Source organism: Zonotrichia albicollis, chromosome 3 (assembly GCF_047830755.1).
Source record: "Zonotrichia albicollis isolate bZonAlb1 chromosome 3, bZonAlb1.hap1, whole genome shotgun sequence".
NCBI classification, from domain to species: Eukaryota; Metazoa; Chordata; class Aves; order Passeriformes; family Passerellidae; genus Zonotrichia; species Zonotrichia albicollis.
In genome coordinates this window covers 84,904,691-84,929,166 of record NC_133821.1, presented here as the reverse complement: position 1 = coordinate 84,929,166, position 24,476 = coordinate 84,904,691, and the positions used below count along the sequence as shown (strand labels likewise).

At 44.9% G+C, this 24,476-nt stretch overlaps 1 long non-coding RNA gene across 1 annotated transcript; it reads left to right on the top strand.

Moving 5' to 3' along the window:
• The first annotated feature begins 18,309 nt into the window (after nt 1-18,309).
• On the top strand, nt 18,310-23,910 carry LOC141728590 (uncharacterized). The gene is made up of 2 exons (XR_012579685.1): nt 18,310-19,702; nt 20,869-23,910. It is a non-coding gene; the product is annotated as an uncharacterized LOC141728590 (long non-coding RNA).
• Nucleotides 23,911-24,476: the final 566 nt, after the last annotated feature.

Genomic DNA, 24,476 nt, shown 5'->3' with positions numbered 1-24,476 from the left:
ACAGACACCCATCCCCAAGGGCTCCCATAGAGAAGTGTCTGGGACTGGAAACTCTTGGCTGTCCTTCCTTTCTGTTAGTGGCCCCTTCACAGCCCCCAGGATCCTCCTGCTCTAGCTCCCCCATTTATTTCAAAACTACTCAGATCTGGGGCAGAGAGTGGGTTATTCACAGATTCAAAGAACATTTTGAGTTAGAAGTGACACAACAAAGATCATCAAGTCCAGCTCTTAAGTAAATGGCCTGTACGGGGATTGAAACCACAACCTTGGTGTTATTTACATCCTTCTCTGACCAGCTGAGCCAACCACAGGGTGAACTGACTGAAATCACAGAAAATCCAGGACTTTTTGTTCCTGGGCTGCAGCAGACCTTGTGTAGACATGGAAAGGATTGTGGACTGAGGTAAGGGCTGCATGCAGGACATTCTCAACTGATCAGGAATAATTTCCATTCTGGAACATTTTTTTTCTTGGAAATAGTCATGGGATCCTAGAATGTCCTGACCTGGAAGTGTCTCACAAGGATCATTGAGTCCAGCTCCTGTCTCTGCACAGGGCAATCCTAAGAATCTCACCATGTTCCTGAGAGTGTTGTCTGAGAGTTTCTTGAGCTCTGTCAGGCTTGGTGCTGTGAGCACTGCCCTGGGGAGCTGCTCCAGTGCCCAGCCACCCTCTGGGTGAAAAATGCTTTTATAATATCCAACCTCCCCTGACACAGCCTCATGTCACTATGAGAGAAGAAGTCAGTGCTTGCCCCTCTGCTTCCCCTTGTAAGGGAGCTCTAGACAGCAATGAGGTCTCCCCTCAGTTTCCTCCAGGCTGAGCAAGCCAAGTTACATCAGATACTGCTCGTATTGCTTCCTCTCTAGACCCTTTACCACCGTAATGGCCTCCTTTGGACCTCCTTTCTGCTGCCCACAGTAGATCCTGGCACTGCTTCAGCATTTTTTAGAATTCAGGGTGTAAATAAAAGGTATTTCTGAATTTCTAATGAAGAATGGAATATTAGTCCATGGCTGGATGTCCAAACCACACAACACCATGTCTTATCCTATACAAATCTAAGAAGCATGAATTCTCTGAGAAAATGCAGGTCAGCTTGTCCCTTGCCAGTTACCTGCCAGGGTTTAAAAACAAACAAACAAACAAAACAAAACAGAGAAGCAGACTACAGCATTTATTTCAAGTGCAAAGTGCTGCATCTTGAACAATGTACTAAAATATCTCAACACAATGAGCCACATGAAATGACCTATCGCAACAAGCCCCAGCAGATGAGACAGTGAAAATGGCTGGAAAGGAACGGGGAGCAAACTTAATGGACTGTTTTTCCAAAAAGTTATTAACAACTCTTACAGCCCAAAATAGTGCATGTATCAAAGGCTCAACTATATTACTCTCCAAAGCTGCTGCCCTGGGAAAGAGTTTGGGCTCCATGGGAAGGACAGGAAAAATGTGGGGCTTTGTCTTCTCTGTCACTGGCAAATTAACCACTACTGGTTTTTTTGAAAGCCATTTGCAGCTTCAAAGATTTGCATTTGTCATGTGCTGCTTTTGTTCTGTGAACCTTGATGCAGAAACGATATTCAGAGAGCAGTCAGGGGCACCTGGCTGGCAGGCCCTGCCCAGCTCCACTCAAATTCTGCACAGAGCGAGTGAGGCTCCTGCAGAATGAGGTGCAGCACAAACCTGGGGCATCACAGCTGCACTGGAGTAACTCTGCACAGACACAGGCTTAGAGGCCACAGAATCATACAGTAATGGAATGGTTTGGGTTGAAAGAGACCTTTAAAGAATAAGTTGCTCAGAGCCTTGTCTGAGGTGCCAGTGGCACTCTCAGAACAGCTTTGTAGCTCCACCCTAGAGCTTATGAAGTTTGCATTTTTTTCCATCTTGTTTCTTATGATTTGGGGTAAGAAATATGTTTGTCAGTATTTTAAAGGGGGCTCTCCTCCCCTGTTCCCATTGCTCTCAGGGAGCTGAAGTAGCAACAGGTGAGTTGAAGGTTCACAAACAGGACTTGACTGCCCTGAAACCCATGGAGGCACCGGTGGGGTTTTGCATGATTGCAGACTGAATGATTTTTAGTTAAGCATGCAAAATAAACATTTTAAACCACCTTCTTATAACTATTCTAGATCTAGACAGCTGTTTTTAGAAACAAGAGACCTTTCAGCTTATTAGCCAACTCCCCTGCTATCACAGAAATCTCTTTTATAAGCTTTTGAAAGAATTCACCCTGAAAGTCTGTGTTCAAAGAAATGTTATGCTTTGCTTTTGGAAGAGATTCTGATCACTTTAGAGGCAAGAAGCCTTCTAATTTTCAGCCTAAGGATATTTGTGGACAGTGTGTACCTATTTGTTCTCCTGCCAACACTGTGCTTTAGGTTAAATGGATCCTTTCCTCTCCTCTGTTTGCTTTCCCCTTCCCCCTTGCTGTATTTATAGAAAGCAATTAACACACCTTTTTAGGTGAGCCTTTTCCTAGGCTCAGAAAACCAAACTCTGGACCCCACTCAGGAAGCCATCCTTCCCTGAGAGAATTGCTCAGACATACTTGCTGCCAGGCCCTGTTTCCTGCATGATATGTGTATCTGTAACATTTAGGATAGAATTAATTTAGTCCCTGGTTCAAGTGCACCACGTTCCTTGACTTCTTTTCCCCTCAGAAAATCTCCTTTTCAGCCCTCTGTGTGTATCCCCATTTAGCCACCTTGCCTTGTCCACACAATGAACCATGGCATCCTGGTTAAAATGTGATAAAGTATTATTTTTACTTCCAAACTTTTCCTATATGATCTGTAGAAGTTGTTGCACATTCTTTCTTTCCCTTTTCCCCCCTTTTTGTTTATGTGGTCCCTTTTTTGCATTCCTGAGGTACTCCCTGCTTGTTCTTACTCTCCCTTGAAGCCAGTGCACTTCTCACAATTATCAAAATGGTCTTCTAATATTGTTGCAAATAGCTAAAACCCTGAGCATCTGAAAGATGCCCTTGTTCATTCAATGGTGAGATTAAATCACCAGGAGAGTGTTGTGCTTTTGTTCCCCCACTCTGCAGTGCCTTTTAGTGAACCACAAGCATGTGAGGATGGTGCCAGGTCACGATGAAACATTCGTCCCATCCGTCACCGCCCTGTCCTCATTTGGCATCGTGCTCCTCCTGTGCCAGCCCAAGGATATTTCTGGCCTGCCTTAGTTCCTCAGTCATGTCATTCTTCTAAAAGCAAGCTATGTTTTCTGGTGCAGTGACATTTCTAGGGGGCAAGGGAGGATTTTGTGAGATAAGTCATATCTCTTGTAAGCAATCACAGCCAAGTTTTCTGAGCTGTAGGAGAACCTCGTATTTACCACACAAGGCATGAAACCTCTCAGATCAGTGTGAAAGAGCTCTTACAGGACTTTTTTTATCTATGCCACAGGGTGGGTGAAAGCTGAAAGTCACCTTGTCCATCCAAGTTGGCATGGACATCCAACTCATGGACTTTGAGTCTTGTAGCAAATGGTTCATCCTCCTTAGTTTTTTCTCTTTCCTTTATCTGGACATTAAATCACAGAATCAAAGAATGGTTTGGGTTGGATGGGACCATAAAGATCATCCCGTTCCAACTTCCCTGCCATAAGCAGGGGCACCTTCCACAAGACCAGGTTTCTCAAAGCCCCATCCAACCTCTCCTTGAACACTTCCAGGGATGGGGCATTCACAACTTCTCTTGGGAACCTGTGCCAGGGCCTCACCACACTCACAAGAGAGAAACCTTCTCCTAATATCTAATCTAAACCTGCTGGGTTTAATTTTAAATCCATTCCCCCTTGTCCTGTTTCTACATGCTCTTGCAAAAAGCTCCTCTCCATCTTTCTTGTAGGCTCCCTTTGGGTACTGGAAGGTTGTAATTAGGTCGTCCCTAAGCCATCTCTTTTCCAGTCTGAATGAACCCAATTCTTACAGCCTTTCATTGTAGGAGAGGTGCTCCATGCCTCCAGTCATCTTGCTGGCCCTCCTCTGGACTTGCTCCACCAGATCAATGTCCTTCCAAATGCAGCATTGGTGTCTTTTTAGGAGGATCATTTCACTAAATTGCAATAAAGCAGCATCAAGTGAAGAAAAGCTGTTCTTGCCAACCTCACTCTACTCTTCCGAGCTGATACCCCAGAAGAGGAGCAAGTGGTTGTTTTGTAAGATTTCTGGTGGGGTCCCAGAAGTACTTGCCAGGATGAGGGGAAGATGAAGCCATGGCTTCTGGACAGCAGGATCAATCTTCATGAGCAGCCTCTATGGTCTTTTCCCTGTGGAAAGGGCTGTCAGGTCTGAAAGAACATCCTCCCTCTAATATAATGGGGAAGGTGCCGGCCCTGTGCTGGTGTTGTTCCCTGGGAACAGCATCAGCCTGAAGTGCCTGCCAGCTGTCTGAACCACATTTAATCTTTAGAATAGCTGTGCAAATCTAGTCAGCATGCCTTGCAGCAATCCAGTCCTGTCAACGCTGCCCAGAAATGACTGACCTTTGCAGTCCCTGTGCAGCAGGAGTGAAGGCTCACAAGGGGCCATGCTGAAAACTGCTGACTAACAAGGAGCAAATCCAGCATGGTGGTGTCGTTCTTCTTACAGCACTTCAGTCTCTTTATGTGACTTCAGCACTGGCAGCATTTGGGGGATGGCAAATCAGACTGAGGGGAGCAGAGCTGTGAAACATTTCATGGATCTTTTCAGGGAAGATCAGCATCGTCAGGGTAATACTGAAACATGCTTGGTTGGGCAGTGGCACTTCTCCTGTTAGTTGTGCAACACAAATCTGTCTTCCTATGCTTTCCACACAAAGTGACAGTTCTAGTCACCTCCTAATGACTGGCACAAGGTGTGATGCCATCCCACTTCTGGGTCTAATATGAACTAGAACATTGATTTCTTCAAGAGTAAGGTATTTCTGGGAGATATATGTTGTCAAGCACAAGCTTGTAGCTCTTGTGTAAATGCTTAAGTGTAAAAGTTTTGAATGTTCCAGAGGCAAAACCAAATGTTTAGACAGTCCCTTCCGCCATTAATTTTAGCATATAATCAGAAATTAATCTATTGAACATTATCTGTGAGCTCTGAGTTAATGATATAGGTGTGCAACAGCATGTAACAAAGCAAGTCTTATGTTTGAAAAGTTCAGATTAATTTTCTGCATCTGATGATGAATTTGATGGAGTTTAAGTTTTTACCTTATCTGAGATCCTATCCCCTTTTTCTTCCTCCTTGTTTTAATTCTATACAGGAAGAGGAACTTCAGGCCAGCAGAAAAGAACCTTCAAGGAACAGATTGCTTGTAAGTGCCACAGCTTAGAATTTTTGGAAGGAAAACCTGAGTATTTAGAAATGGTATAGCAAAATGAAGGCAAGAGATAAACTTCCAGGGAGGCAGGAGTGAATGGTATTATGCAAATAGTAAAGCAGTTGTATGCAGTTCTCAGTTCTGGTTGCATTTTCACAGGATCATTGGAATGCTGGTTGTAAGGGACTTTTGAAAGACTCTAGTACATCCTCTAGCTGAAGTCAGAACTACTGCCAGCCAAACCATTGCTAGTCTGATTTATATTCTGTCTCTAAGGTGCAGGCTCTACTGTCCCTCTGTATGGCAGACATTTATTCTTCCAGGACTATATTATTCTCCTGTTTAAGAAGTTCCTTAGGGCCAAATCTTACCCCATCAAGGTGCAACTTGGGGTCATCTTGAACGTAAAATAATCTAGATTCTGTTTTTATTACATTTAACCATGGGGGATTTTGAGTTGAGTTATTCTTGCTTTCTTCAGCAGAGGACATCAGTATGCACCTTGTTCTTGCAATGTTATTGGAAATGTTGTAAACTTCCAATATTAAATGATGCTGGACTTGAAATTGTAGCTGTTCTACACCTGACAAGGGACAAAAATACCTGATCATGTTAGGTGCCACTCAGCATCCCAACAGATTGACTAGGGAAGACCCACAGACATAACAGGGAAGGAAAACATGACCAGACCTGTGGCTGGAAGCATCCACTAAGCCACTGGGTGGGATGAAGCTGTCCAACGTGTCACACACTGGTGGATGTGCAGGCCAGTTCATGGAAATGCAGTCCTGGGTGAAGGGGACTTTTGTCTTCATGCACTGAGGTCTCCTTCTCTGCAGCTCTGCCCATGGAGGGTTTGAGAGTCCTGCCTTGGAGCACTGGATCCTCTGGACATGGTAAAAATTGATCTGTTGTGTAGATGTGGAGAAGAAAGAGAGGAAGGAGGTGACAAGAAACACCTACGGCCTTCTCTTTGTTAAAATTGTCATGAAAGATAAAGATACAAAGCTATTAGAAAGCATCCAGAGGAGGGCTGGAAGTTGGACTTGATCCTTGTGGATCCCTTGCAACTCAGGACATTCTATGATTGTGGGATTCTGCTGCATTGGTTGAGACCCTTGAAGACCCTCATGGCCTATTGCTGGCTCCACAACAGTGTCATGCTGGCCCAGGACACGACTCTTTAACACCTTACTAGGATGTCACAATTTGCCTTAGGCCACCAGTGTCCATTTGTAAGGGGTGAGGTTTGGAGTGGGGCTTCTTCACATTTCTATTTCCAATTATATTTCTGAGTAATTTGAGGCTGGAAGCCAAGTTACTGAGTCTGGTAAGGTAGCACAGTGTGGGAGAAGAGCAAGGGAAAATGTGGGGGTGTATTTCTGAGAAACCAGAAGTAGGTGGATACCTTAATTTTGAGATTTACATGCAGAGAAATAGAGGATTTTTTGTCCAAAGCTTCTATACCAGCACACACTGAAAATTTTGGTCTTGAGAAGAGATGGGAGCAGCATCTCTTTACCAAAGGTACAATGACTTGTGCTGCAGACTGTAATAACTGAAACCATGGATAAATCTCATCATCTGAGTGACACTATGACTCAGGGTCAGGCTTGAAGGAGGAACATTTTTTAAAATAAAAATTATTTTAATATTTTGGAAGAAATTTATTTCTTTTACCTTGGTATATTGTTCAAGGTGAAAATTAGAGACATTTTTTGGACTATTTTGGTGGGAAGTGTGTGGGGGAAGGATGGGGTGACACGACTGAAAACCCCACTTCTAGTTCTCCCTGGGAGAACTTGGCATGAATTTTTCACTGGGCAAGAGTTAACCTGATTTATGCAGTTCTTAGGAAGATTAGACAGCTGGACAAATATTGGGGAAAGATAAAAATAAACACATGTGTGAAATTTTAAAAACATTTGCCCTGACTTACACTCATCTTCGTGCCTGTCGCCCACAAACATCTTGGCACAGAGTTTATTATCAGGAGGCCTTGCTGAAAGAGCAAGTCAGTTCTGTGCTGCAGAACAGCCAGGAGCTGTGCTTGCACTCAGGCTTGATAAAGCAATGGAGGCTGAGGGGAGATTTTCTCACTCTCTACCTGAAAGGAGGTTGGAGACAGGTGGGAGTCAGTTTCTTCTCCCAAGTAACAAGTGATAAGACAAGAGGAAGCAGCCTCAAATTGCACCAGATGAGGTTCAGATTGACTATTGGGAACAACTTCAGTGAAACAGGGATCAGGCTTTCAAAGAGGCTGCCCAGGGAAGGGGCTGAGTCATCATCCCTGGAGGTATTAAAAGACATGTAGATGTGGCACCTGGGGACGTGGTTTAATGCTGGGCTTGGTAGTGCTGGATTAATTATTAGACTTGATGACCTTAAAGAACTGTTCCAAGATTTATGATTCTATGGAGCCAGACACATTGTGTAGTGGGGGGAGAGACTGAGATGCTGCGCCTCAAGTAGAAAGTGTGTGTGTGTGGTCTGTAGCAGGCAATAACTTAGATAAGAAATGAATTAATGAAGACTATAACCTGATCTTTCTAAACAGAAAAAAAAAAAATAGAGCTGCTAATTATTCCCATCCAAATGGGAATGCAGATACATGGGCACACATCCCACTTTGCTGAGAAATTTCTGTGTGTTTGTGCATGTAACTGAAAGTCTGTACATCTTGAAAAAACCTGGAAATCATCAGGCAGGCTTCACTAAGGAAGAGCTGTAGCAGAAAGCCTGTTACCCAGATCTTCCCACCCTGGACAGAGGGAATTTTCTCATCTCATCTCATTCAGCAGCATTGCTGGTCCAAGCCTGGCCTGGGGTGGTTTAAGAGACACATACAGAGCAAATGCACAGAGGAAATGCTGGGAATTGGCTGATTCTGTTCCAGTGCCTTGAGAACACATGGCAGGAACTCTGTTTAAAGCAAAAGCAAACTCCATTGAAGAGTTTTGTGGCCTCTGAACAAACTTCAGCAAAACACACTGCTCCACTCGTCCTCCAAACAGGAATAAATGGTGTCTGCCTGTGGTCTCTGGCATCAGGTATGTCTGGCAGCACTCTGTGCCTGCTTCTTTGAGGACAGGCAGCTGATTTACCAAAGCTCCTTGATGAAAGACTCAAACACACTAATTCCTATAGAGAAGGAAGTTGCAGGCCAAACACACTCAATGCTGGGATTCTTTACTTACTTTAATTACAAACAGCACAAATTTCTGATGTCTTACAAATATTGACCAAGGAAAAAAAGAACACAAATACCTTATGTCCTCCTTCCCCTAAATCAGTTATTATGTCCCCTTTCCTAGCCTCACCTTCCCTGACTTTCAGCCCATGTTGCAGCTATCCTGTTCTGATTTCTCTGGTGGCATCATCATTTCTCCTGAGGCTGTGCTTGGAACTCTATCTTGCTGATGCTTTTTGCTTGTTCATTTTTCTCTGCCGCCATTTGTTTCTCTAGGATTTTCTCTGCTGCTCTTTGATTCTAGCTTGTCTTCAAAGGGTTTAATGTCCCCACTATGGAGAGGGTCACCTCTGTCTGCAGTCCCTCAGGGTGTCCCTGTACTGCTGCCTTCCCCATGGGCACAGCTCCTCCAGGGGGTGTGGGTGTGGGTCACCTATAGCTGCAGTCCCTCAGGGGTGCTCCTACAGCATGGGACCCTCAGGGATGTCCCCACACTGAAATGGGTGTTCACAGCCTCAGCCCCTTAGGCTTTGGTTACCAAAACCCAAGTGAGGGATGATCTCAGTGCAGGGAATTTGGTCCTCTTGACTGCTTCAAAGCAGACTTTTATATTTCCCTGTAGAAAATCAATTTGCTATTACCAAAATAAAAGAAGAAAATGAAACTATCTTTGTGTTACCTAGACTATTAAAAATAAAGTCTCTAAATATATTTAAAACCAACTGACATGCAGAAACCACTAGGGTTGATGCTTGCTAGAACATCTGCCATTGAAATGTGAATCAGCTCCCCTCCTCCTCATGCCCCATTTTCCATTCAGACCCATTTCCATTCCCCAGGCATCCATCCCCAGCACCCAGCAGCCCCCAGTTTCATTTCTCACTGGGTTGAGTTGTGCTAGAGAAGAGCAAATTGCCTTTTGACAAATCTGTCTACCCATGGGGGTGCTCCTGGGCTGCTCAGACAGGCTCTGGGCTTGTTTTTGTTCTGCCCTGGGGATGCTGTGCTCCATCTGAGTGTGCCTTCTGTGTGTCCTTTGTTGTATTCCCTGTATTAAGGTATTTTTTCCTTTTCATATAACTTTGAGCAGTGATAAATGAAACTTCAAAAAACCACAAATCAGGTACTTGGGAGAACTCACAAGAGACTTTATTCACTTCAAGGAATGACATGAAAGATGTATTTGATAGAAATATCTGCATAATGTTTTACCAAAATGCTTATGCGTGGCACATGACTTTTATAGCTGCAATAAACTGCTTAAGAACCTCTAGAGTATGTTCAGCCAGTAGCTGGAGCTGGGGGCAGGTGAGGTAACATGCAGATTTTAAATTCAACACTTATCAGCCCTTAGAGAAGATAGCAAGTGCTGACAGCAGGTGTTTGCTGAGAGCTATGAGGTCACCCCAGCCAGTGGAGCATTGGCTGATGTAATGCTGCTGCCATTCCTGCTGCAGTGGCCCTGGAGTGATACCTGACAGACCCTGCTCACAAATGGCAACTGGAGAAATGGGATGTTCTGAGGAAACAAATGTGATATTTACAACACTTTTTTTAAAGAACTTTCCACGGGGACTTTGCACTGACATTTAGCACTTGTTATACACCTACCAGAGAGAAGATTGAGATTAACCAGAAACTGCCAGGGGTTTTGTTGTGATAAGATGTTTATTTGATCTTTGTGTTACTGTTAAACTTTCATATACCCCCTGCCTCCTGTGCAAATGTGATGCTTCCTACAACTTCCATGAAAAGACATAAAAGGAGGCAATGAACTAAGAAAAACTTGATGTACTGTGATATCTCTATTGTGAGGCTGCTCAGACACTGCAACATGTCACCCAGAAAAGCTGTGGATGTCCTATGCCTGGAAGTGTGCAGATTGGACAGGACTTTGAGAATCCTGGTCCAGTGGAAGGTGTCCCTGCCCATGGCAGGGGGCTGGGAATGAGGTGATCCTTAAGGTTCCTTCAATTCAGCAGTTATATGATTTGATGATATTTATTTTTTTGAAGTTATTGCTGCAAGCAGTACTTGGAGTGGGTGTGATGACCTTGAAAATGGGGGGACCTGAGGGGTCTGTCCAAGGGAAATCCAAGGGAGACGCTATGGGCCATGGACAGCAGCAAGAAGCCTCTGAGGAGCCCTGGATGAGCTGTTCTGTGCTGGCTGGGGGCTGGGCTGCTCAGAACCAGCTTGCTGCTCTCTCTGGGGGTGTCTGTCCCATCTTGGAGTGGGCAGGAGGGCTTCACTCACAGCCTTGCCCTTTGCCTGCCCTGAGGAGCTCATTTAACATCTCTCACAGATTCTGCAGGCTTGTTTCAAAGGCACTGAGCGCTCAGAAGCTCCCATAGGATCAGACTATAAACTTGAATCCTCAGGCCACATTTATTATTAAATCTCCAACTTCCTGAGTAGAAAATGATCCTTTTGCACTGAACATCTGCTGCATCTTACTCATTCTGCCCAAAATATGAGACACTTATTTAAAACAATGAACTCTGGGCTATGTTGCTAGTCTTTGCTTCAAAATAGGTTTCTTTCTGTTATGATTTTTGTAATATCTTAGCAGTCAGATAAAAAGCATCATCAAAAGTGCTGGTCATGTTTCTGGAGTATATGGTCCATGTATAGTTTAGGTAAGGAATGTCTGAAGTCTATGCATTCTTTGAAATACTCTGGAGATCTGGGTGTGTTATACCCTTCTATGAAACTGGTGGACATGTACTTCAGCAAGGACTATTACTTATAAATCCAGGGTTATTGTTAATAACTATGTCATGTGCATCCTGAGCATGAATTCACTTTTAGCTGTATTATGAATAAACATAAAAAGGATTTAACCTCATTAACCATTAACCTAATGCTGCCAGGTCCTAAACCTTGGACCTAAACCAAGTCCCTAAGCACCACATGCACACACTTGAACACTTCCAGGACAGCAATTTTACCACTTCCCTGGGCAGAGCATGTTCCAATGCGTGACTATCCTACCTGTGAAGAAATTTTTCCTAATTTTTCCTAAAATCCAATGTAAACCTCCCCATGGCTCTTTGTCTATAATGCCTGTTTCTTGTCCCTGACAGAGCAGGGTTTGCATTGCTGGTGGGACACATCTCACAGTGTCTCTGAGCTCAGGCATCTCTCTCCAGGAACAAGGATCTTTGTCCTTCTAGATATGGTATAAGTTCCAGTGTGGTTAGGACTACACACAACGCCAAAATTTAAACTAGCAGAGAAACAGGAAGTTAAAGAGGAGCTGTCTGCTGACTTCTGAACTTGAGGAACATTAGAATGCAGAGAGGCATAAACAAAGAGATGGAACCAACTGGAGAACACCAGTTTCTACTTCCGACACCTCCTAGCATGATGGACCAGACTCCTCTTTGGTTATGATTCTTTCTCCATTATGAAAGCACTTTCTCCAGAGATCCCCTAGAATTTCTCCAGGCACCTGTATGAGCAATATTTCCATAGAAAACTCCATCATTGAAGGAATGCTTGGCAATGCTATACTAAGACCTAAGCAAGTGATTTGAAAACCCCCTTGCATTGGATTAAATGTTTAGACCATCCTCTGCTGGCACAGTAGTCTAAGCCCAACTGGAGTCTAGCAGCCGGATATCCACAATTTTCATGGACTAAGAATTGCAGAGGCTGATCAATCTCATTATTCAGAATGACTTTGGGGGAGTCCTGTTTTCTCTCTGTTTTTTCCTATCTGCTCTGACCACCATGAACAACCCCTTCTCTGTTTTGTATGCACGTGGTCAGTTGCTTGGAGATGATGTGAGATCGTCATGACTGGGAAGGCTTGTGGTGGACTTCTGAGGAAGCTGCTACAAAGTACATGAAAGGAGGCTAAAGGCAGCTTTTAAGATTAAGATCAATGATTTCTCAACATTTCAAAACACCCTTATTAAAAGAATATGTACTTTGCTTGTCCAGGCTGGTTTCTGGGAATGGGATGTGATGCTTTCTCCCTTATCTGCCTGGATTTTTTTGCAGAGACAGTGTCTGTCTTCAGTCAGAGGAAAGTGGCAGATTATTTAACATGCATCTAAAAAGTGCAACACTCATCTATGATTCAAACTGGAGAGCAAGCCCTAATATTCAGGGTTACAGAGAGGTCAGAAGGAGAGCAGTTACTCAAAAAGGGGAGGTTTAATGTAATTTTTAACCATTATGTTCACTGAAAGATGAGGACTCTGCTAGTCTACAGGACAAACGATTAAAGACCTCCTGAATTGTTCCTCTGTTATAAAGGAGTTGAACTTTACCTGACCTTTCCACTAGGAGCTAAAGTCAGTCAAATTTGATGACTTCAGGCTCCTTTTTGAAACTCTTATAGAGAAAAAACAGAATTAAGGATGATCTCAGTGCGGGTTGAATGCAGAATTTGATGCTCTCAACTGCTTCAAAGCAAATTTTATATTTTGCCTGAGAAAATCAAACTGATATTACTAAAATAGAAGAAGAAAGATACCTTCATGCTACTTAGCATTAAAAATAAAATCTCTGGCATATGTTTAAAGCAAGCAAACATTCAGAAACCACTAGGGCTGATATTTGCTAGAATATCTGCCATTGAAATGTGAATCAGTTCTTTCAAGTACCTCCAATTTGGTGCATTGTTGTGAATTTATATCCTTTTGAATTGTACTCCCTTCACATGCAAAAGAGTGCATGTCACACACACATACACACACACACACACAGACAAACAAACACAGACACACACACAAATGTGTGACATCTTGCAGTAAAATCTGGGCATGCAGCAAAGGTTCTGAGGCAGGGTTAATCTGGCTGAAAGCACCGCTGGTGTGGATGTTTACATCAGAGCTAATCACCCTGGTCTCCCTTTGGAGTCAGTGGAGGGAGCCAGGCATGCAGGAGTGTGATTCATCTCCTGCTGCAGCAGATGTCTGAAATGGGTCAGACACCTATTTCTGTCATTATCTTCAAAGGCTGCCTAGCTCAGAGACAGCTGAGGAGGGTGAGATGAGCATGAGTCAGCAGTGTCCCCTCACAGTGAGGGCAGCTGGCTGCATCCTGGGCTCTGCTAGAAAGCCCAGAGGTGGTGACTGACCCAGCTTTCAGCAGGTGGCTGGACTAGATGACCTCCCCAAGTCCTTTCCAGCCTGAATTACCCTGTGACCCTGTTGTCTATTCATCACTTGTGGGATTGCACTCAGAGTGCGATATCCTGGTTTGGGCTCTCTGTTACAGTTAGGTTTTTAGATGCCAATATTGGTTATCCCTCATATATTCAAACAGCCCTCCAAAGAAGCAGAGCCCTGATTATCCCAGTGATTTTGTTATAGTGCAGTCTCAGTTTCAGTGGCTCAGCCAAGGAGGCTGTGATATATGGGATGGGTACAAGGGAAAAGGGAAGCAAGATGTGGCATTTTACCATTGATGCTGACATCTCATGGTGTTCAAACCTCTGTTCTGATCTCCTGGTCTGGAAACAGTGACTTGTTTACCCTTGATTCTTCAGTCTAAAATGAAGCTACTAAAAGGAAGCAGCTGGATGCAAAGTCCCAGCCAGCTTGACCGTGTCTGAGGTAGGAAGTTACAAAATCCCCACACTGCTGCATGCACAGGGCCCTCCCCAGCTGCTACTGTTGGACAAGCAGATCCCTGTTTCCTGCCTGCTACCTAAAAGTGCTGACTTGCCATGGCAACCAGTCAGCACTCAAAGTGTGTTAAAGCTGCTGAAGAAATGTCCCCATTTATGTGCTGTCACACTTTCAGAAAAGGCAGAATGTAGTAATAAAGTGAACAGCTCCACTGTTTGCTCCAGCTGAACCTGACTGTGAGGTTCAGAGGCTTACAGCCAGGCTGATTGTGAAGATGAGGTCAGTTTAAACATAGTTCTGTACTGGAGGATACAGCAGCAGTTCAAGTTCCATTTTTATCACTAGTTTCTATTATCAGTCCCATGTCTTTAATGTTTTGCCTAAAGTCCAGATTTCTGTAGACAAGCAATGAGTTGGGAGCCATAGTTCAGTTGTTCTAAGGATAAAACCAAAATATGCTTTTCCAGATATTGCAGAGGATAATTTAAGGATGATCAAAGAGCCTTAATTCTCACTAATTTCCTTCAGTAGAGGACTTGCTCCCTCTTTCTCATCTTAATATTTTTGTTCCTTGTTTTGAAATCTTTATATACCATCTAAATGGCATGAGCAAACTTGTAAGCCTCAAAAACAAATGGCAAAATTCAAATAACCAAAAGGTATCTCAGAAAAGTAAAATTGTCAATGTTTCATTTATAGTATTATTTTCATGATTTTAATTATTTTAATCCTCAGTATTTAGAGTATCCTCTTAATGATTTTTATGATTTTCATCCTCATTAATGAGGATACACTACAGTATTTGAGAAGAACTGAGTCATGTGTGCTGGTTATTCAGAGTTAATCTCCAAACTCTGAAGCAGCAGAGCTCTGAGTAAATTGTGTGCCAGTGGCACTTTCATTAGTGAATTTCACATTACCAGGGTTTTGCAATCTTCATCTCATAAAGAGGACACAAAAACCAAAACAAGTCCTCAAGCGTCTGAAAAAAGATAAAACAAATGACCTTCTGCAGAAGTGTTATTTCCTTGTTCTCCCTGAATGCTGAGTTACCCATACTTAGGAGAACACAGCAATAAGGACATTACATGTACCTTAGCTTGGGACAAGCGAAGAACATGATGGGACCTGCAGCCATCTCTTTTATCCTGCAGGCACTCCCTGCACACAGACACAGTTTGCTTTAGAAGATGGCAAAGCAGAGAGCTAAAACTTGCCTGGGGGGGGCTGTGTGAGCATGAGGACTGGGGCAGGGCAGAGAAGCAGAACCTGCAGCCAACCTCTGTATTGAGTAACAGAGGGGCTGTGAGGTCAGGGCAGGAGAACCTGAGTTGGGTGAGCTGCCATCCAAAACCACCTCACTGGGGCTGGGCAGGAGGAAGGTCACTTCTGCTGTTTCTGCTGTCACCAGAACATTTCCTGTCCATGTTAGTCACCACCATCACCCTCTCTCCTGCTGCTCAGTCCTACCCAGAGGCAGTGGCTCCTATGCTGTGCCTGGACACCCTAGTTTTGGCCTGGAGTCTGCTACACTGAGCTGTGCTACTGTGAGTTAGAGCTTCCTCTTCTCATCAATTCTCCTGAGTGCAGTGGAGAACATGCACCAAATATCCTCCTTCTGTGAGAGGAGGAGATCATCAAGGGATTGTTCAAACAATGGCTTTGTCACTTGCTGCAAGCTGAGCTGTCTCTGGAAGTGTTCAAGGCCAGATTGGATGTGGCTTTGAGCCACCTGGTCTAGTGGGAGGCATCCTGCCCACAGCAAGGATTTGGAATTAGATATTCTTTCAGGTCCCTTTCAACCCAAGCCATTCTGTGATTTTATGATTGATTCAAAGGCTGGAGCAGCCACTTCTTTGGTGGGTGGCACCTTCATAGCAGTAACAGTGAAACAGGCAATATAATAAAAATACCTGTTTGGAAAATTGCCCTTGTTGTGGAGTAGAAGAAGGTTTTTAAGGAGGTAGATATAACAGAAGAGATTAAACACAGAGTTCCTGCTATTCACTCACTTTGTGCCATAATCTGTTCAAGATCTGTTGAAGAGCCAGCCTGTTTTGCAGCTGCTGATGCCTGCTGAGTTTGGGAGTGCATACAATTTTCAGACTGTCACTGAGTGGTACAAATAGATGGAGAAAATTTTGCATACAGGTCCTGGTTATGTAAATTACAGAGATTTAATCAGTTGTTCAGACCCTGCTTCTAGGATGGAAGAGAAATAAACAACACACTTTCTGGAACAGTTGGAATAGTGGGTCAAATTTGATCAAATCTGATGATATTGCCGAGCTGGAATGGGATTTGAGTATCTTTTTTTTAGAGGCTCCAAGGTTTAATGAGTCACTGGAAGGCTCCAGTGAGAGGCAAGAGCTGTAGCACTTGAAATATAGGCATAAAAGAAGAGTAGGGAATAGTTTTTAGAACAAAAGAGTTTAATATTTTATTATAGCTTCTCCCACTCACTCGCTCTGTGGCTGGATGAAAAGGTCTGCGAGGCAGAAATCATTTGCCAGCACATTATTGACTCCAAGGCTCACTCAGATCTCTCAACGAGTCCACACCAAATCTTATCTTCAGAACCAGAGCAGATGTCAAGGATATAATCAACAGGACCTTATCACCTGCCTATCACAACCTCTAAACAGAGGCTAAGCTCTCCACTGTGCATGCCCAGGCAAAGGGCTGGCATCTAACCACATGGTTGTTTTCTAGGAGGAAGGGAATTACATATGCCATAATGTGCATGGCATAATTGGCTGCTCTTGCCAATGGTCTTGCAAGAGTCAACTCTGTGGTTAAAGTACAAAAAGTCTTACTGTCTTTATGTCCTCATAATAATGCAAAAGGATATTAACTTGACTAACAAAGTGCTGAATATATTAAAACAATCCTCTCTCTGAAAAAGTAAAGTAAATGAGGAGTCGTGATGGGTCCTTGCAGTGAGAAAGAAACACATCAGAGCCTGTAGAAAGCTGCTGCAGCTCTCCTGTTGGACAGATGAAGATAAAGAAACCTTGCAAATGCTTCTGGTTTGGCAGGGCACTGGTTTGTCAGGCTGCCCCAGCCACTGCTCGCATAAAGAGCTGATTTTTTCCCCTATGCTACCAAAGACCAGGAAATTATCAGATGCATTTCACTCCAGTGCTAAAACTGGTACTGGATTCCAGAGACCTTCATGATAACAATCTGGTTTCTTACTTCTCAGCACAAACTTAGAAAATAAAAACCACAGTAGCAGCAGTGGCAGTGAAACTCCACATCTCCAGAGCAGACTGTGTTCATATAAACTGATATGGAATGTGACTTACAGGGATCCTGATGAAAGGAAAGAAGGAGAGCATCCATCCGTCCATCCATCCATCCATCCATCCATCCATCCATCCATCCATCCATCCATCCATCCATCCATCCATCCTTCAGGATTTGTCCTTCTTTTCTTCTTTCAGCCCCATTTCTCAAGCAGCATTTGAGGGAAGACCTAAGTCACTGCCTAAAGCTAAGGTCTGTCTGTAGCCTCCAGGCCTGAGTTCATGGGCATATTTCAGTGATTACTTTAGAAAACTGGATGCATTTTTCTGAGCTGGTTTTAGGCAGACACCAAGCAGCTCTTTCTTACTTTGGAGAGATGTTGTACATTGTCCAGTTCTCAGGAAAAGTTTTATTTGGCTTTGATTGCCACATTAAAAAAAAAAAAAAAAAAGAGTTCTTTCCCTCAGCCAACTGTGAACACTTAAATGGAATAGTTCTGGATTTTGCAATGGGAATGCTTGCTGGAGGAAAAGAACAGCCCCCTGGTTTCACTTAGCAAACTATGAGTTTTGCACAATATTGAGACCTCTGCTGAAAACACAGTTGATTAATGACACTGTGCTCTGGAATGGTCTCTATGGATTTGCAGCTTACCCACGTACATAGGTATGGTGCTAACCAGTGCTTGGAGAGCACCAGGTGAAGGGGGATCACTAACTGAAGAAATACAGCTCCTAGGAAAACAATGGGGTTCCTGAGCATTACAAATTTTACTGCCACCTGACAGCCAACTGCCTGTCCCAGTGCCTAAATCCCTAGGTAGGAGCCAGAGCTTTTAAGCCCAATGAGGATCTTGATCCCATAGAATTTTAAGTAATTGGTAGATACACTCCTTCTTCTGGGTCAATGGTTCTTTTACTTCTCCCCTTGTCCCTTCAATGGTCAGCTTGAAGAAGGATTTGCCCTAAAGTGTCCGGTTTATCTCGGCTGTTTGAGGGGCCTGGGAAGCCCGGAGGTGGCCCGGAGGTGGCCTTGACGCAGCCCGCGTATCAAAGGACGAGAAGAGGCTTCAGTTCTTCTTTCTGGTTTTATGTTTATTAATTGTTTATCTAAAAGATGTTCTTTCAGCTCAACAGAGATCCGCACAGCAGTCAGCCATGGGCACACTCTGTCCTGCCCTCCGGGCAGCCACGTATCTTTATACCCTTTGCTACGTATACAATATTTATCATTTTTCCCCAATACCATCTATTGTTATAACTCGGTGTACTCTTAGTAATAACCAATAGAAAGGTGCCACCGTGGCCAAAGAAGATGGAGGAGAGGAGGAAGAAGGAGGAGGACAGGACACACCCCAATTCCTCCATCTTACTCCTCTAAACCCCCCTGTACATAAATCTTAAACCTTGTGTCTCACCCTCTAATTAACTAATCTTTCCACCCTTCACCCCGGTGAGGCCCTGTGAAGCCCTCATCCTTGTCGTCTCCTGTGTAGGGTTAAAGTCCAGCTACCAGACACTTCTGGCAACATTCCAGGACTCCCGAGACCCCCAAGCTGGTCTCGGAGGCTCAGCATCTCAGGACTGAGATATTGAGATCCGACATCTCCCCCTTCTGTTTGCCCCAAGGAAACCTCTTTTACAATCTGATTCATGGCATCTGGGACGACATGGATGAGGACTAGGAAAGCTATTACAATATAAAATCCTAAACTACTAAAACATAAAATCCTACCCTTAAAATTCTTCTCCAAATGGGAGAAATGTCAAAGAAATCTGCCCTTAAAATTCCTCTCCAAATGGGAGAAATGTCAAAGAAATCTACCAGCTGATCAATATATGATCCTTTGTCAGTTTTCCCTATAATAGGTAAATTTACTCTATTGCCTATTGCAATTCAAGACTTTAAGGAGAAAACTTCCCAGTCTTTCGTTCTTATACAGAAATATTCAAGACCCCAAAGGGAAAACCCCCCAGAGTCTTTCGTTTCTCTTGTTTCTCTTCTGAGTTGTCCTTTGCAGTCTGAGTCCCGACTTTTGTCTGAGTATTCGTTTCTTCTTATATCTTGTTGAGGAAAATCGTTGCATAGTTGCAGAGTCGTTACGAAATGATGCTGTATCTCCGCTGAACCGATCTGGTATGTTGTGCACTCAGGGGTTACCTGGTTTTTGATTCAACTGACAATAGGGTTAGAAAACACACAAGCCTCCCCGGGAGGGGAGAGGCTTGGGACCCCGAGGGTTTTTACCAAAGGCACCAAGTCTGGAGAGGGCCCCTCCTCGCCTGAGACGTCACCGGGGGTCTGGCCCGCCCCCGCCCGCGCTCGGCGCATGCGTGCTTTCCGAGCTGCTCTGTGTCTCTCCCGAGGTAATTTTTTCCTCTCCCTTTTTATTCCGCCTCTGAATTTTCCCCCCTCGGTCTGCCCCGGACTGTCTCCTCCTCCTCCGACGCTGTGTGTGTGTGTGGCCTTTCGTCAGTGTGTGTGCGGCCGTCCCCGCCGGCACCCGCGCCCGCCGCGACTCGCACCGGGTTTTTTTTGCGTCACAACCGCGCGCCCCCTGCGTCTCGCCGCAGCTTTCTGGGATTGCGCAATTCCCCTAATTTCGCTGCATGGGTCAGACGCCCCGGCTTTGGTTTGTGGCTTCTCCCTCCCGGGTTCTTGCGAGTTTTGCCCGCCGCGTGCGTTTCTGCTACCTTGCCGGCCCCCGGGGCCGCTGCACCCCCCGGCCCTGAGCTTAGCAAAGCCGTATCTGAACACGCGTCTTTTGTTTTTTCTTTACCCGCGCTCCCCGCCTGCTCCGCCGCTGCCTGGCTGCGAGAAAGCGCCTCCCCCGGTCCCCTCTCACCTCCCCCCTGCTCTCCCTCTGCCCCTGAGTCCTCCATGCTCTCTGGACTTTTTGGACGCTTTTTGGGAGTTTCCCGAGGTTTCTGGGTTTTGGGACCGGGTGTTTTAATAATATTTCTTGCTCTTTTTTCTCCAAGAGCATTTTTCCACTCGGCCTTTTAAGGCCAGAGCTAATAATTTTTTCCTGGAGCCTTGCTCCCCTCTCTCTTTCAGAGAGTCCCCCCCCCGGACGTCTGGTGCGTCTCGGGGTTATTTCTTCCTGGCCTTTTAAGGCCAGAGCTAATTTTTTCCGGAGTCCTGCTCCCCCCTCTTCCGAGGGCCCCCCCCCCGGACGTCTGGTGCGTCTCGGGGGTTTTCCTCTCGGCCTTTTAAGGCCAGAGCTAATTAATTTTTGTATGTTTGTGTCACACCTTATAAGGTGGACAAAATTTCCCGTTGTTCCTGGGAAGGTGTGCCTCCCATGTTCTTATTTTCAGGCTTTCTTACCAAATCTGTCGCCAGAGCAGTCTGGACGTCTCGATCTGTCCAGCAGATCACGAGAGGTGGACCCAGGGCGCCTTCTGGTTCCAGTCCGGGCTGTTCTGCTACGATTGTCTTCGGCAGAAACTGAGAGATGGAATTCTCAGTGACTGCTGTTTTTTTGCAGTCTCTGCTGGCTTTTTTTCTTCTTCTCTCTCTTTTTCTTCAGGGCTTTGAAGGTGGTGGTGGTCCCCCCGAAAGGTTGTGGTGGTCAGAGCTCACCCAGTGGAAGCCAAGTGTCCGGTTTATCTTCCCGAAAGGTTTTGTGGTGGTCTCTGTCCGCCCAGGGAACGCCAAGTGCCGGTTTATCTTCCCCCGAAAGGTTGTGGTGGTTCGTGGCCCGCCCAGGGACGCCAAGTGTCCGGTTTATCTCGGCTGTTTGAGGGGCCTGGGAAGCCCGGAGGTGGCCCGGAGGTGGCCTTGACGCAGCCCGCGTATCAAAGGACGAGAAGAGGCTTCAGTTCTTCTTTCTGGTTTTATGTTTATTAATTGTTTATCTAAAAGATGTTCTTTCAGCTCAACAGAGATCCGCACAGCAGTCAGCCATGGGCACACTCTGTCCTGCCCTCCGGGCAGCCACGTATCTTTATACCCTTTGCTACGTATACAATATTTATCATTTTTCCCCAATACCATCTATTGTTATAACTCGGTGTACTCTTAGTAATAACCAATAGAAAGGTGCCACCGTGGCCAAAGAAGATGGAGGAGAGGAGGAAGAAGGAGGAGGACAGGACACACCCCAATTCCTCCATCTTACTCCTCTAAACCCCCCTGTACATAAATCTTAAACCTTGTGTCTCACCCTCTAATTAACTAATCTTTCCACCCTTCACCCCGGTGAGGCCCTGTGAAGCCCTCATCCTTGTCGTCTCCTGTGTAGGGTTAAAGTCCAGCTACCAGACACTTCTGGCAACATTCCAGGACTCCCGAGACCCCCAAGCTGGTCTCGGAGGCTCAGCATCTCAGGACTGAGATATTGAGATCCGACACTAAAGTTGTGCTCCCCCATTCCCTGTGAGTACACAGGAGTAGGACACAGAATGAGAAGACAGAAAACCCTCCCAAGATGCTTCTCTTCTTGAGGAACACACACTGGTACAGAAATTATTCACAACTGGAGTAAAATCAGTTGCTAGGCAATGATTACACAGAATGCAGGGTGATGGAGAACTTTTCCTACTGCATCCACTCTCTGCCAGGTTTGGGCAAAGTGGAGATGGGCTTTAGGTCAGTGCCTAGAGTTTCTGATTGCTTAGTTCCAGGCCATCAAGGATATCTAAGCCACAGGGAACAGCAGTCTCAGATGTTTGGGTGTTTGGGCTGGTCCCCAGCTGAAGTGGGATGCATCCTTTGATCTGTGTGATACTCATTCCTGACACTGACAGTTATACCTTAAGAAATCAACTTTGGGAATATCTTGATATTAATCTTTCAATGACTTTCTTTTTCTTAAGAAAATTGCTTTTATGTGAGTATGAACTCTTCAGAATTATGCCCTTCTTTGCATTTATATGGCTATCAGATACATCTAGAGCTTGCAAAGCCAAGGATTTAGACTGATGATGGTATGAAGAGTTGGGTGGAAAAACATAAAGCAGCTGGTATTTTTTAGAAGTGGAAACATTAATGCTTAGAAATCTTGGAAAACACCCAAGATCTCCATAAAGTCAGAAAGTATGAGAAAAAAATACAAAACCTTTCTGCTAAAATGAAAAAGAAGTAGACATTTCAGATGACAGATAATTCTGTAGGACTAACATTCACAAAAACATTTGCCTTATTGATTTGCACTAGGAGTCGTGATATGAAACTTTCATTTTTCAAGACAATTAGGCAGTATGAATCCAAGTGAATCAATGAAGCTGAAATCCTACTTTTTCTTGAAACAGAATGAAATTTCTTTGAGATCACGTGGGGCTAGGATTTCTGCCTGGGACTACAGTTTATGCTGTCAACAACCAACAAACAAACAGTAAGAAAATATGAGCAGTTAGGCTGTGTGGTGGTTTGACTAGGAAGGAGTGGGAATTGTGGGATGCTGTGGTCAAACCAATGAATGTTCTGAGTTTGATACTGACACCTGGTGTAGCCAGTGGGGTTTGGACACACCTCCGAGAATACACAGGGGTTAAAAAGCAGGGCTCTGCCCCTGGCAGGCTCTCTTGGGACGTCGAGGCGAAGAGGTCAGATCTTCCCCCCCGTCCAGCCGCTGCTGCTGGGCGGGGGAGGGGCAGTCACGTGGTAGGCCCTGGGCCTGGACAGAGATGGGAGGTGAGGAGGCCCTCGAGGATGGAAGGGTGGAAGATCCCAGGGAGTCAGCCCTCGGGCAGCCATCCCCCCCCCAGGAGGGAGAGAGAGAGCCGGCGACACCGAATGTGATAGCAGCCGGCCCAGGAGGAGAAGGGGGGGGGAAGAGTGCCCGGCCGGAGCGGCAGCGTGTGTGGGAGTGCCGCAGCTCCGGGACAGAGACTGAAAGTTTTAACCCCTTTCTTTCATGATTGGGGCCTTGCAAAAATGCTAATCCTCCTCGAAGCTGAATAAGAAGGGAGATAAGAGATGAGATGAGACAAGGACCTGGCCCGAAGAACGTGGAGATGATTGAATGGGGAGAGATGATTTGGAGTGGCCTTTTGGCTGGACTTTTCTTGTGGCCATGGACTCAGTTGTTCCTGTGACACAGAGACTGCACTTAGGGGGAAGCAGTGGCTCAGAACCAGGAGGGTTCATCGTGAGGACCCCCCGGCCCCAGGGGGTTGGAAAAATATGGGGGGGACAGATGTCCCAAAGCAGAGACTGTGCCTTTTTGGAGTGAGACAAGGCATCCTTGAAAGACAACCCTAAAAGCAGCTCTGGCCATGCGCAGTGGTGAGAGCACTGGGCATGGAAGGAAGATGTCACAAGCGGCAAAAGGACTTTTTTCCGGGCGGTGCCGAAGTGACAGGGAAGCACACGAGGTTTCAGTGTGTTTCCAGGGGAAGCCTATGGAACAAGAAGGACTCCTTTCCTCTTCATGAACTGAAGTTTGAGTATACTAAAGTGTGGTGCCAGGCTGGGCGGTTGGTGATTTGGGAGAATGTATCGGATTGGGAAAGTCAGGTAGTGGGGAGGAGGAAAGTGGTTTTTGTAAGGTTTTCAATTTTTTTCCTTTTCCTTATAGTTTTTCCCTATTTCCCTGTAGTTTAGGTAATAAAGTGTTCTTTATGTTTAAGCTGGAGCCTGTTTTTGCTTATTCCTGGTCACATCTCACAGCAGACACCAGGGTGAGGGCATTTTCATGGGGGCACTGGCTCTGTGCCAGGCTCAAACCATGACAGGCTGTTATCTAAACTTTGCCTAGTTAAAAAAAATAACTGATCTCATCCTTTTATGGTGTTACTGGGAGTTTTTGTGTTGAAAACTAAAAATATATATACCCAGATGGAGCTGTTAGTTTAGAAGAAATGCAGTGAGGATTCTGCTTGGATACAGCCTTGGATTTGCCTTGACTGAATTATAGCCACTTACATTTCCTCTATAAGACTATTTGGCAGAACGAGTTAACTGTGGAATTGTTTGCTTTTAACCAATGATTATAAATCTTGCACATAAAGTCATTTTTTAAGATCATAATCATGAATCTCACACAGGAAATATGAACCTGAGGACAACTATTACACAGCCAGAGATCACAAATATGCCATTTGTTGTGGGCTCCCAATTTGAGATTGTGTTTATTGAATACAAAAAACCCTCCACCTTTACAAGAACTACTGGAAAGAGCTATTTGAAAATCAA